The 11993-nt window shown below is 41.1% G+C and overlaps 1 long non-coding RNA gene across 1 annotated transcript; it reads right to left on the bottom strand.

Moving 5' to 3' along the window:
* Positions 1-6323: 6323 nt before the first annotated feature.
* On the bottom strand, positions 6324-10924 carry LOC138949786 (uncharacterized). The gene is made up of 2 exons (XR_011450446.1): positions 9466-10924; positions 6324-7784 (listed from the first exon to the last, which is right to left on the bottom strand). It is a non-coding gene; the product is annotated as an uncharacterized lncRNA (long non-coding RNA).
* Positions 10925-11993: the final 1069 nt, after the last annotated feature.

Below are 11993 nucleotides of genomic sequence, written 5' to 3'. Positions count from 1 at the left end.
CGTGGTCGGCTGGGCGTTAAGCAAACAAACAAACAAACAAACTGAACTGATGCAGTCGTATTTCAGTGTAGTCTACTATAACAGAGTCTACTTCCAAGGTTTAGCTGGTAGGTTATCGGAATAACACTTGTGTTTTGTGTTTGCCGCTGGGAATTTTATACTAACTCATCATTTGGTAATGTGGTTAATAAGCTACATGCCACTAACACGGCATATGAGAAGAATCTTTGCAAGTCAAAACGAGAAGAGACCATTGTGGAAGAGACACAGCCTCTTCTATTTTTAGATCAGTGGAAATCACTGTGCCACAGGCGCCTGCGATCTGTCAGGAAAAAAAACCACTTCTGCTTTGAGCCGCAGGAAATTTATGGTTATTTTTTGGTAAAGTGGAGAATATAAGCTTCATGTCATTAATTAATTCTGAGGATGAGAGTACAGTCTCGCTTTGGCAAAGGGCGTAAGAATACGCTCTGTGGAAAAGTTAGCGCACTCCAAGAGTGCGCTAACAGTTTTAAGCGCATCGCCATTAGCCAATCAACTGGTTCACATCAGTCATGTGACACCAGTACTTACTGACAATTATTGTTATTATTATTTTCATTATCATTAAGACATTATATATTTCTACTATTATGAGCAGTAGAAGTAAAAATGTTTTATCAGTGTTCGTACGATAGAGGCATATTATGAAGCAGCTAATAAAGTACCCCCCGCGGGTTAGGGGGAAGAATTTACCCGATGCTCCCCAGCATGTCGTAAGAGGCGACTAACGGATTCTGTTTCTCCTTTTACCCTTGTTAAGTGTTTCTTGTATAGAATATAGTCAATGTTTGTACAGATTTTAGTCAAGCAGTATGTAACTTGTAAGAAATGTTAAGTCCTTTGTACTGGAAACTTGCATTCTCCCAGTAAGGTAATATATTGTACTACGTTGCAAGCTCATGGAGCAATTTTTTGATTAGTGCTTTTGTGAACAAGAAACAATTAACAAGTGGCTCTATCCCATCTCCCCCCCTTTCCCCGTCGCGATATAACCTTCGTGGTTGAGAACGACGTTAAACACCAAATAAAGAAAGTAAAGAAAGAGGGGCGCGTGCCATGTTTGTAATTTGTGAAAACAAAACACTTTTGAACGACAAGACCACGACTTTTTTACCTTGAAAAATTGAAAATGGCTGTTCAGATGTTCCTGTGGCGGCTGTGCTATTTTGGTGGTTGTGATGTCGTGTGGGAAGAATTACCATAACGACCAGCTACCCTGGAAGTTTTTTTTTTTACTGCAAGTGCAAGCAGAATAACCATTGCACCATTTCACCCTCGTTTTCTTCAAATACATGTACCACATTTTTTTTTTTCTACAGTAACGCCGTGAACAGTGGGGAACCATCAAGGCCTTCACTAGTGACCAGACAGGTACATGCAGAAGCTTCTCACTGCAGCATGGAGGAAGGAGACACAGCAATTCTGTCTGACATCAAGATAGAGATTGATGTCGCAGAAGAGACACCGCACTACTGGCACATGACGGAACCAGAGCCATACGGTAAGGTTATAAACCAAACCTCTCTAACACTAACACTGTAATCAATGACTATGAGACTTTGGTTTCCTTCTACTTTAGTGCCAGAAAACACAGAAACAAAGCGTGTCTAGACCAAAACGACGAGATGCATCAAATTTGTAGGCGACGTTTATAAAGCAGAAACAGGGCTATTTGCTGTATTTTTCGACCACGAAGGTCCCGTTGCTGTGGATTTTTTATTGCTACTAACAGCACAGTCATTGTCACATACTATGCAGAAACCATTTTACCCAAACTTATTCACGAGTTTGGCAGTCAGCGACCAAACTGCGAAACCCAGACTGCCCTAATTCTTCTTCATGAAAATGTCAGTCTCCATGAAAGAAGGGCCGTAACTCCATTCCTAAAAGACCAAATGATCTTATTTTTGCCTCACACTGTCTTCAGACCTGAGTACACCCCTTGAGATTGCTGAACATACCCTCTTTGAACATCAGACGTTTTGCGAACAAGTTTCACTGCACCCAGGACCTACAAAAAAGCCGTCAAATCAGAGCTGAAGAGCAACCCCAAATAAGGCCACCTTAAATCCTCTTCTGATTGGCTTAGACACTTGTGACTCTGCATCGATATTGGAGGAGAGTAGTTCTAATGACTGCTGTAATTTGGGCCAAATACGCCAAACGGTCTCTGCTAAAATCACATTTGATCATTTTGTTTGGATCATACCTCGTATAAGACGTAGTGGCTATACAGAAGAACAGATTTTATCCTACATACGTAAGGGAGACTATGCCCCACATGCCAAACTCCTACAATAACGCCAGATTCCTTCTGCTGTACTGAGATTTAGAAAATTGCTGCCGTTTCGAAGCCAAAGGTAATATTTGTCTAGAGCCGACTTGACGTCGCTGATTGCAGTTGCACACAATACGCTAACGACTGCGGTAGGCTAGAATAAACTATTGAAGCGCCTGTATGGTTTACATATGTGCTAATTAGCCATGCAAGAGACCTGTATACAGCATAAAATGGTGTTGAAGGCTATGGGGAGATTTATATAGCGCTTGACGTTCTCTAAGCGCTTTACATATTAATTTCTGCCGTGTGAGATGGAATTTTTTACACAATATATCACGCATTCACATCGGCCAGCAAACCTCAAGCCTATTAGGGCGAGCATTCACCTTTCACGGCCTTTATTCCAAGTCACACGGGTATTTGGTGGACATTTTTTATCTATGCCTATACAATTTTGCCAGGAAAGACCCTTTTGTCAATCGTGTGATCTTTAACGTGCACACCCCAATGTAGTGTACACGAAGGGACCTCGGTTTTTTGTCTCATCCGAAAGACTAGCACTTGAACCCACCACCTAGGTTAGGAAAGGGGGGAGAAAATTGCTGACGCCCTGACCCAGGGTCGAACTCGCAACCTCTCGCTTCTGAGGCAAGTGCGTTTACCACTCGGCCACCCAGAGTTGGTTTCTATGACTTTTTGTGTGAAAAGCTTTGTTTCTTCGGGTTTCTATGACTTTTTTGTGAAAAGCTTTACTCATTCTCTAAACCTCCTGTTAGGCGGAGTGGGGCTTTAAACAAGACAGGCAAAGAAAACTGACTGTTTTGGAAGAAAATTGATTGTTTTCTTGACATATAAAACGACGGGCGCAGTGGCGAGGTGGTAAGACGTCGGCCTCTTAATCGGAAGGTCGTGAGTTCGAATCCCGGCCGCGGCTGCCTGGTGGGTTAAGGGTGGAGATTTTTTCGATCTCCCAGGTCAACTTATGAGGGCCCCAAAGGGTTTAAAATCGTGATCGTGATTGGCGTTTTTTGACCTTTCTGTGACCGTGATTGCCGAAATTTCCATTTCTGTGATCGTGATGGGACTTTGCCCGTGATCCGTGATGACAAAAAAATCAAGTCTCGTGATCGTGATCGTGATTTGTTATCGTGATCGTGATGGGCATTATTGCAAACCATTTTATTTTCAACGTACATTTTTCACAGCTGTATCACTCTATGATCCTCTATTCGTCAAGGAGCCAATCCCGATTGAAGGGAAGCAACAACACATTCAGAAATATGATTTTGACAGCGATTGTTTCCCTTTAAGAGGACCAATCACACAAAAAAAGTGCCAAACTTCATCCAATGGAAGGGCTTCGTGCAAAAGTTTTGAGTGCATTCAGTCAAATTCGAATTCGAAGATCAAAAATGGCGTGCAGCGGTACTGTCATCGAACTTCTGTTATATTTTGTGGATTCAATCCAGACCAAAGCAGGCGGCGAGAATGCCTTCCTTGGTGGAAAGGTCAGGCTACGGGTCGGTCTTTCCGAAGACGAAAATTAATATCAAGGTATGTTGATCTATGTTGCTCTATGACTGTTCTGAATGTAGGCAAAGATCTTGAAATTTGTTCAAGATCTTTGAGTTTGAGTGAGATCATTGACATTGTCGACATTGCCACGTCCGGCTGTCACTCGCTCAGTGTGACCTCGACTGGCTCGAGATCGAGTCTGCGTGTAGCCAAAACCGAAACTAGAAATGTGTTTTTCATCCCCAGCAACGTGGACACGCTTGGCATAGATTCTAATTGTCGCTTCTTTCCATTAAGCTTGGATTTATTTTAGCGCCTGTAAACTTTAATATCAACAATGGGTTAAATTCAGAAACAATGGCGGGGAGACGTGCCAGTTTGGGTCACTTGATCCTCATGTCAAAGACGATCAAAGTCATGTTCGTTGGGGATTTTGTCAGGCATGCTACTTTTCCGGTAATTGCCGGAAATCCGATAAAGCCGTTTTCAAAATCCGGTAAAGTCAAATTTATTCCGGTCAGTGAAGTCGAAACATTTCCGCAAAAACGATCCGTGTGAATATCGCGCAACACGACCGGGCGCCGGTCTCAATGAAGCCAGCGCACAGTAGTGTTGTTTTCACCAGTTTGGAGGTGTGTTGAATGGTGGTGGGGGGAGGCTAAAATAGGATTTTTAACAAGATCACAACACTATTACAGCCCTGAAAATGATGCCCAGAATGCACCAGATTGCACAGATTTCAACCGTTTTTTGAAAAAAAAATTCCGGGGGGGCATGCCCCCGGACCCCCCTAGTTGGCTCGCCTGCGAAGCAGGCTCATGCTTGTGGCACTGCGCGCTTCTTTCAGGTAAAACTATTTTTGGCCTGTAGCATTCCTGTTTGTTTTTCAAGGCCCTGAAACCAGGCGATGGTGTACCTCAAATTGTATGGCAAAGTTGAAAATAAAGAACCCATCACCCATATATACATGTACTTTAATTTCAATCCACACAATAGTTTTTGAGAAAATGGGTTAACAAGATTTAGCTCTGGAAATGTGCAAGTATATATTCATGTGTGTGAGTGAGGGTGTGGGAGTTGAATGTGTATGAGTGGAGAGAGAGAGAGAGAGAGAGAGAGAGAGAGAGAGAGAGAGAGAGAGAGAGAGAGAGAGAGAGAGAGAGAGAGAGAGAGAGAGAGAGAGAGAGAGAGAGAGAGAGAGAGAGAGAGAGAGAGAGAGAGAGAGAGAGAGAGAGAGAGAAAGAGAAAACAATGAAAACAACATTCTTGTTACTGATTACAAATCATGATATGTATTTCTATGTGTGTATGAAATAGAATTAAAAAAATAATAATAAAAAAAGTGCAACAGTTCTCACTTTGTGTTGAATAAACAATAGATCCAGAGGAGCGAATTACTGTGTGGTTGTGTTTACTTTGACACGTGCTTTCTGTACATGCAACTTTTACGGTGACCGTGATTTGCCACTGGTGTTCGTGATCGTGAAAACAAAAATCAAGGTAACTGTGATCGTGACATCTAAAATTTCCCTTCCCGTGATCGTGATGATACCCCCCCTTTGGGACCCTCACTTATGTGCAGACCTGCTAGTGCCTTATCCCCCTTCATGTGTACACGCAAGCACAAGACCAAGTGCGCACGGAAAAGATCCTGTAATCCATGTCAGAGTTCGGTGGGTTATAGAAACACGAAAATACCCAGCATGCTTCCCCTGAAATCGGCGTATGCTGCCTGAATGGCGGGGTAAAAACGGTCATACACGTAAAAACCCACTCATGCAAAAACATGAGTGAACGTGGGAGTTTCAGCCCATTAACGAAGAAGAAGAAGAAGAAGACATATAAAACCTGTTCAGTATTTGCTGCTTCTTTCTGCTACAGTGAAACCCCCTTTTAAGACCTCCAAGAATCTGGAAAATCAGGTCTTAACAAGTCGCGTAATGCGAAATTCAAAACATAAACGAGTACTCACCTGAGTCGAAGTTTGTGTAGAATTCCACGATGTAGTTTACAGGAACGGAGGGATATGTGAGATGCGCACACCGCCGGAAACACGCCATTTTTCACAGCTCAGGTCATCTGATATAACCATATCAGATGATCTGACTTATCTTTAAGCAACCAAAAATGTTTTAGTTGCATTTACATTTGATAAATTATCTTATTTCCTTTAATGGGGAGGGTGAAACTGAAGGGCGGGCACATATCCCTCCGTTCCTGTAAACTACATCGTGGAATTCTACACAAACTTCGACTCAGGTGAGTACTCGTTTATGTTTTGAATTCCACTTCTCGTAGTTTACCGAAACTACGTGATTTGTGAGATTTTAAAGTTGGTTGATTAAAGATTATAATTCAAACAAAGGAATAATCGAAGTCACACTAAAGTTAAATATCAAACATTTATTCTCAAAGGACAACATGAGAATAGTGAACTTGGCTTGGCTTTTGCACCAAACATACATTGTATGAAAACAACCATGTATTACAAAAATAAGTGATGCATTTATTTTCCATTCATAATGGGAATTGCAATTTCTTCATAACCAAAGAAACAATAAACACTGCAACACATTTGAAAACAATGGATCAATTGTCCACAAAACCATTTGCATTTTCTTTTACATGGAGACAGGGAGATAATTGTCTCTAGATCTCCATTTGTTAGCTCCCTTGTCTTGAATTTTAACCTTTCCCAATGCAAATTATCAGAATGTAATCAAACTTAGATTACTGAGCTGGAAGTTTTTTATTTTCCAACTTTCGCATAATAGTTTAAGATAGTGTTTGATTTATCTTTACTTTCCAGTGGTTTGTTATAGAACTTTTTGAAAGTGGATACATTTGACCAGCCTGCCACTTTCAAAATATCTTCAACAGCAACACCCGACTTGAACATTGCTGAAGATGATGCGCCCCGAAAGCTGTGGGATGCAAAATTTGTAATTCCTGCGCGTATGAGGACAGTTTTTAGCCACCTAGCTATGGTGTCTTTCGCCGCTGGCCCATGTGGCTGTTGGTAACACAAAAGTAACTGGTCAGTCTCATCACTCTCACATCTGAATTCTACAGTACTATTAATGTACTGTCGAAGACAAGTCACCACACACAAAGTTTTGTCTTCTGTATAAAACGGTAACTGCAAAGGTTTTGGATGAAAACCAGGTCTAGACTGCTTCAACTTTTCAGTTATGTAAATTGTACATCCATCATCATGAAAACAAATATTTCTCAACCTGATCAAATGAATTGTCTGCACTCTGTGGGCAGTAATTAACAACAACAAGGAACACAATTTTAAAGTCAAATCCTTCAATGAAAGTTCAGAATTTTCTCCCATGTTTCTGAAAAACTGCAAAACTTTGTCTACATCCCAAGTTTCATTGTATCTTGGTTGTGGTGTACGCAGTTCAAAGATTCCCTTTAGAAATCGAATTACTAAAGGGTGACATCCTACTGTTTTATTGTCTGGTAGAATAACCACTGCAGATAGTGCACTCCTTGCAGTGTTTATAGCACTGTATCCTAAGCCATCTTCATACAGCTTAGTCAAGAACTGTAACACCTCATCTATAGTCGGACGAAGGGGATCACACTGGCACTGCACACAAAACTTGCTCCATCTGCTGAGGTAGGAGGCATACTGCTGTCTGGTTGAAGGTCGCCACGATGCCCAGATAACTTGGAAAGTCTCACCTTGAACTCCTCTTGCTTCGAGGGATTTCCTGATAAGCAACAAGCCAGAAGTTGCAGAGTCCTGTGGAGCGGATGCACATCTTGCGTATGTGGTAGATGAATGGTAAGCTTTCCCTTTGGAAGAAGAACAGGCTCTTGTGTCAGCATTTTCAACATCTGGGGGTACCATACTGCCGTAGGCCACTTTGGAACGATCAAGATTCCTTCCGCTCTGTCGCGCTGCCATTTGTTGAGCACTTTCTGCAGCAAGCTGAAAGGCGGAAAGGCATATATTAACCATTTTGACCAATCTTGGGTAAAGGCATCAATGGCCAAGGCTTCTGGGTCTGGTATCCAGGACACGAATGGTTTCATCTGAAAATTTAATCGTGATGCAAATAGATCAATGTCTGGCTTCAGCAGACGATCTTTTAATTTGCAGAAAATATCATGATTCAATTTCCACTCAGTACGATCATTGAATTGTCTTGACAAAACATCAGCTTCTGTATTCAGTATTCCTGGGATATGTGAAATTGATATCCAAATACCATTTTCCTTGCACCACATCCAAATTTGTTTTGCAACGTTATTGCAATCTGGAGAACGCGATCCTCCCATATTGGATATATAGGAGACTGCACATGTGTTGTCTGTCAAGACTTTTACATGTTTTCCTGTGATCATTTCTTTGAAACTTTTCAAAGCGTACAAAATTGCCATCATTTCTAGAACATTGATGTGCAAATTCATTTCTGTTTCGGACCATCGCCCCCAGTCTTAATTTGACCACAAACAGCTCCCCAACCACCTGAACTTGCAGCATCCGTCTGGATTTCAACTTCAGGATTAGTTTTTTCAATGGGGAAAAAAGAGGAATCTAAATTTTCAATCCACCAGTATAGTTCTTCTGTTGTCTTATCTGTCAAGCTTGTCAGCGATTCAAAATTTCCTGCAGAAAATTTTAACGATGTGGATTTCAGTCTGTCTAAACTCCTATAAAACAGTGGGCCCCACTGAACAGCTGGAAAGGTTGCTACCAACTGGCCTATAACTTGTGCCAGTTCTCTTATGGTCACCCTCTTCTTTCTTTTCAGTTCTGAACATGCGAGCACAACTTTTTGCTTTCTTTCCAGGGGTAAAGTAACTGTCATATCTTCAGAGTTTAAAAGAAACCCCAAGTACCTCAGTTTCTTGCAGGGTTTGAGGACTGATTTCTCTGTGTGGATAATAAATCCCAGTGAATCGAGTAATTTCACTGTCTTTGACACATTCTCTGCACACTCTTCAAAAGAATTACCTTGCAGATAACTATCATCAATAAAGGAAGTGGATAAAAATCCCTGTGATCTGAGTGTGGCATAGACTGGTTTCATTAACTTTGTGAAATAACGAGGGCAGTTACTTAGTCCATTTGGGAAGCAGGTATACTGATAAAGTTTGTTTCTCCACATGAATTTGAGGTATTTCCTGCATTCTGCTTTTATTGGTACAGAGTAGTATGCATGTCTGAGATCCACTGAAGCCATGTAGCAGCCTCTTATCATCATTTGAGTTGCTGACGTAAGATTGTCCATCTTAAAGTGCTCATATTGTACTGAATCATTAAACTTTTTTAGATTCAAAATGAGACGGTAGGAGCCATCAGGTTTTGGGACCATGAAAACAGGGGAGATAATTTCATCTTCCTGATGCACCGATTTTTCAATAACTCCCAAGGATAACAGTTTTTCAATTTCCGAATCCATTTTTGTCCATAGATTTCCTTGTACTTGATTTTTCAAGTAAGAAAGATTTTCAGAATTTAAGTCAGAAAACTCATCTATTGGAATATCAGCACCGCACACCATGTCAAGAATAAATGGGTCTGATGTTATTTCTTCCCATTTTTGAACAAACTTTTTTAGTCTACCTGCTTCAAAAGGGCGGTTAGGTATTGTATCTTTACTTACAGATTTTGGCAGAGAAGGTAATGGAGCTACTGCTGGCCTTGTTGCCACTCGGTTCGTCCGCTGCCGCGGTAGTTCATTCTGCCCCGTGCACGGTAAGGTCCTCTCCCTCTCATTCTGCCTCTTGGTGTCCAGGTTCTTCCTGCACCTCTTGGCCTCCAATTCCAATCGTTTTTTGCAAAGGGATTGTTTTGTGGAAAAAACTTTTGACCTTTTACTCCACTTGACTGACTGAGACCCAGGCCCATTCTAGCTGTTGTATCAATGTTTGCACATGCAGCTTTCAGGTCATTGCCAAACAACATATCTGTGATTGGAACTTCAGCTGAACCAAGTTTTTTGTACTTTTTGTTCAGTTGAGCATTTGAAATTTTCCCCCTTCTGTCAATTGACAGATCATGGTTTGTTTTCTGTACAAGTGCAATAGAATCTGCTACACCTTTCATGAGTCCCCGAATTTCGGGTGATTCACTTTTCAGTATGGTTTTCCATATGTTTGTGAGTGCATAGGTCGCTGTACACAGCGCTTTCTGATACTGCTGTAGTTTCAAATCTGCACCTCTTGTTGCACGGTCAAGTATTGACCATATCTCCGGATTGACCTTTGGAACAACAACCTTCAAGTTTTTAGGTCTGGCATACTTGTTCATTTTTTCTTTCATTTTTTCTTCTGAAATTTGACCTTTTGCCATGGTCTCATCAACCAGCTTCGCGATACCTTCCGGTATTTCTGGTGCAAGCTTTTCAGCATTGTCGAACTCTTGTTCTATTTCTGCCATTTCAGTGTCAGAATTACTAGTGCCACAAGTTTGACCACAAGTTTCACCTTCGTTCACTCTGATCATCGATTCTATTTGATCATCATAATCTTCGAACGAATCAGATTCGTCTCCAGATTCTTGTGACTCTGCTTTTCGCTTTTGTCTTTGTGTCAACTTCGAACCATGATCATCAGGCGATTCGCCTTCGGTCTGGCCTTGGCCCTGACCTAGCAGCGCTAGGATACGTTCGTTTTGTTTTTTCATGTTATTCCAATCGCTGATTGGAATGGTCACTGCCTCTAACCGAGGTTTTTTCTTATTCTTTTTCTTCCCTTCTTTTTCGTTTGACACATGTTTGTCCTTTTGACTTGAACAAGGCAAGTCTAACAATTGATCCACTTCATCCGCGTGGATTTGGATTTCAGGCACTGATTCAGTGCTGTCCATTGTTCGAACAAATTCTAAGCATTTGCGACAACAAATAAGGAAAATACACTTACCGCAGGTCAAAACAAATGGTTAACCGAAGGAATAAATCAGTCAAGTTAGGAAAAAAGGATCCTAAAAGGAAGGATTAACCTGATAAAATAAGACCGGATTTTGGAGAAGCTGCTATGGCGGCCGGAAGTCGTACGGGAATGGCGTGTTTCCGGCGGTGTGCGCATCTCACAAATCACGTAGTTTCGGTAAACTACGAGAAGTGGAACTACAACATTTAGTCAATCTGTCGAACCCACAGAATAAAACTGCACGCACTGCAGTGTTTTCACCAGGACAAAACAGCTTCGTCAATCCACGCGGCAAGGAAGTCGCTCAATTTTTGCGTGCAGCACGAAGGAAACAGACATGCAAGAATAGCAAAATAGCGAACTGCGGTAAGCAGGGAAGCGCGCTTTTCTGTATTCTTTTTAACTGTCTGAGCTTGTTTCGAATACAAAATGTTATATTTATATGTTTTTGGAATCAGGAATAAGATTAGGAATAAGATGAAATCATTTTTGGATCAATTTCTTGACTAATTATCGAACCTATTTTTGTTAATTGTGATCACATTTTAAGAGTAAACATGACATATGTACATATTTTTAGATTCAAAATTTGATGAAGAATATGATGCACTCAATTTTAAATGTTTGCGAAATATCAATTTTAATGACAACTTTAATGAGCCAACTCATTAATTAATGTTTAAGCCTCCAAGCTGAAATGCAATACCAAAGTCCGGCCTTCGTCGAAGATTGCTTTTCCAAAATTTCAATCAATTTGATTGAACAATGAGGGTGTGACAGTGCCGCCCCAACTTTTACAAAAAGCTGGATATGACGTCATCAAAGGCATTTATTGAAAAAAAAATGAAGAAAAAAAACGTCAGGGGATATCATTCCCAGGAACTCTCATGTAAAACTGAATTAAGATCGGTCCAGTAGTTTACTCTGAAACGCTCTATACCCACACACACACACACACACACACTCACCCACCCACACACACACACACACACACACACACACACACACACACACACACACACCACGACCCTCGTCTCGATTCCCCCTCTATGTTTAAACATTTAGTCAAAACTTGACTAAATGTAAATAGGAGGGATTCTTGAAATGGGGGTAAATTTACAGAGGTTATGAGCAATAAGTCTGACAAAACAGGGTCTTAAAAGGGAGGGTCAGTCTTAAAAGGGGGGTTCAACTGTAATACCTGTTAATTTTGTAAGAAGGCACATGCAATTACACAATGCTATGCAATCACACACACACA

Source organism: Littorina saxatilis, linkage group LG16 (genome assembly GCF_037325665.1).
Source record: "Littorina saxatilis isolate snail1 linkage group LG16, US_GU_Lsax_2.0, whole genome shotgun sequence".
Classification (NCBI taxonomy): Eukaryota; Metazoa; Mollusca; class Gastropoda; order Littorinimorpha; family Littorinidae; genus Littorina; species Littorina saxatilis.
This window is presented reverse-complemented; position numbering and strand designations above follow the sequence as displayed.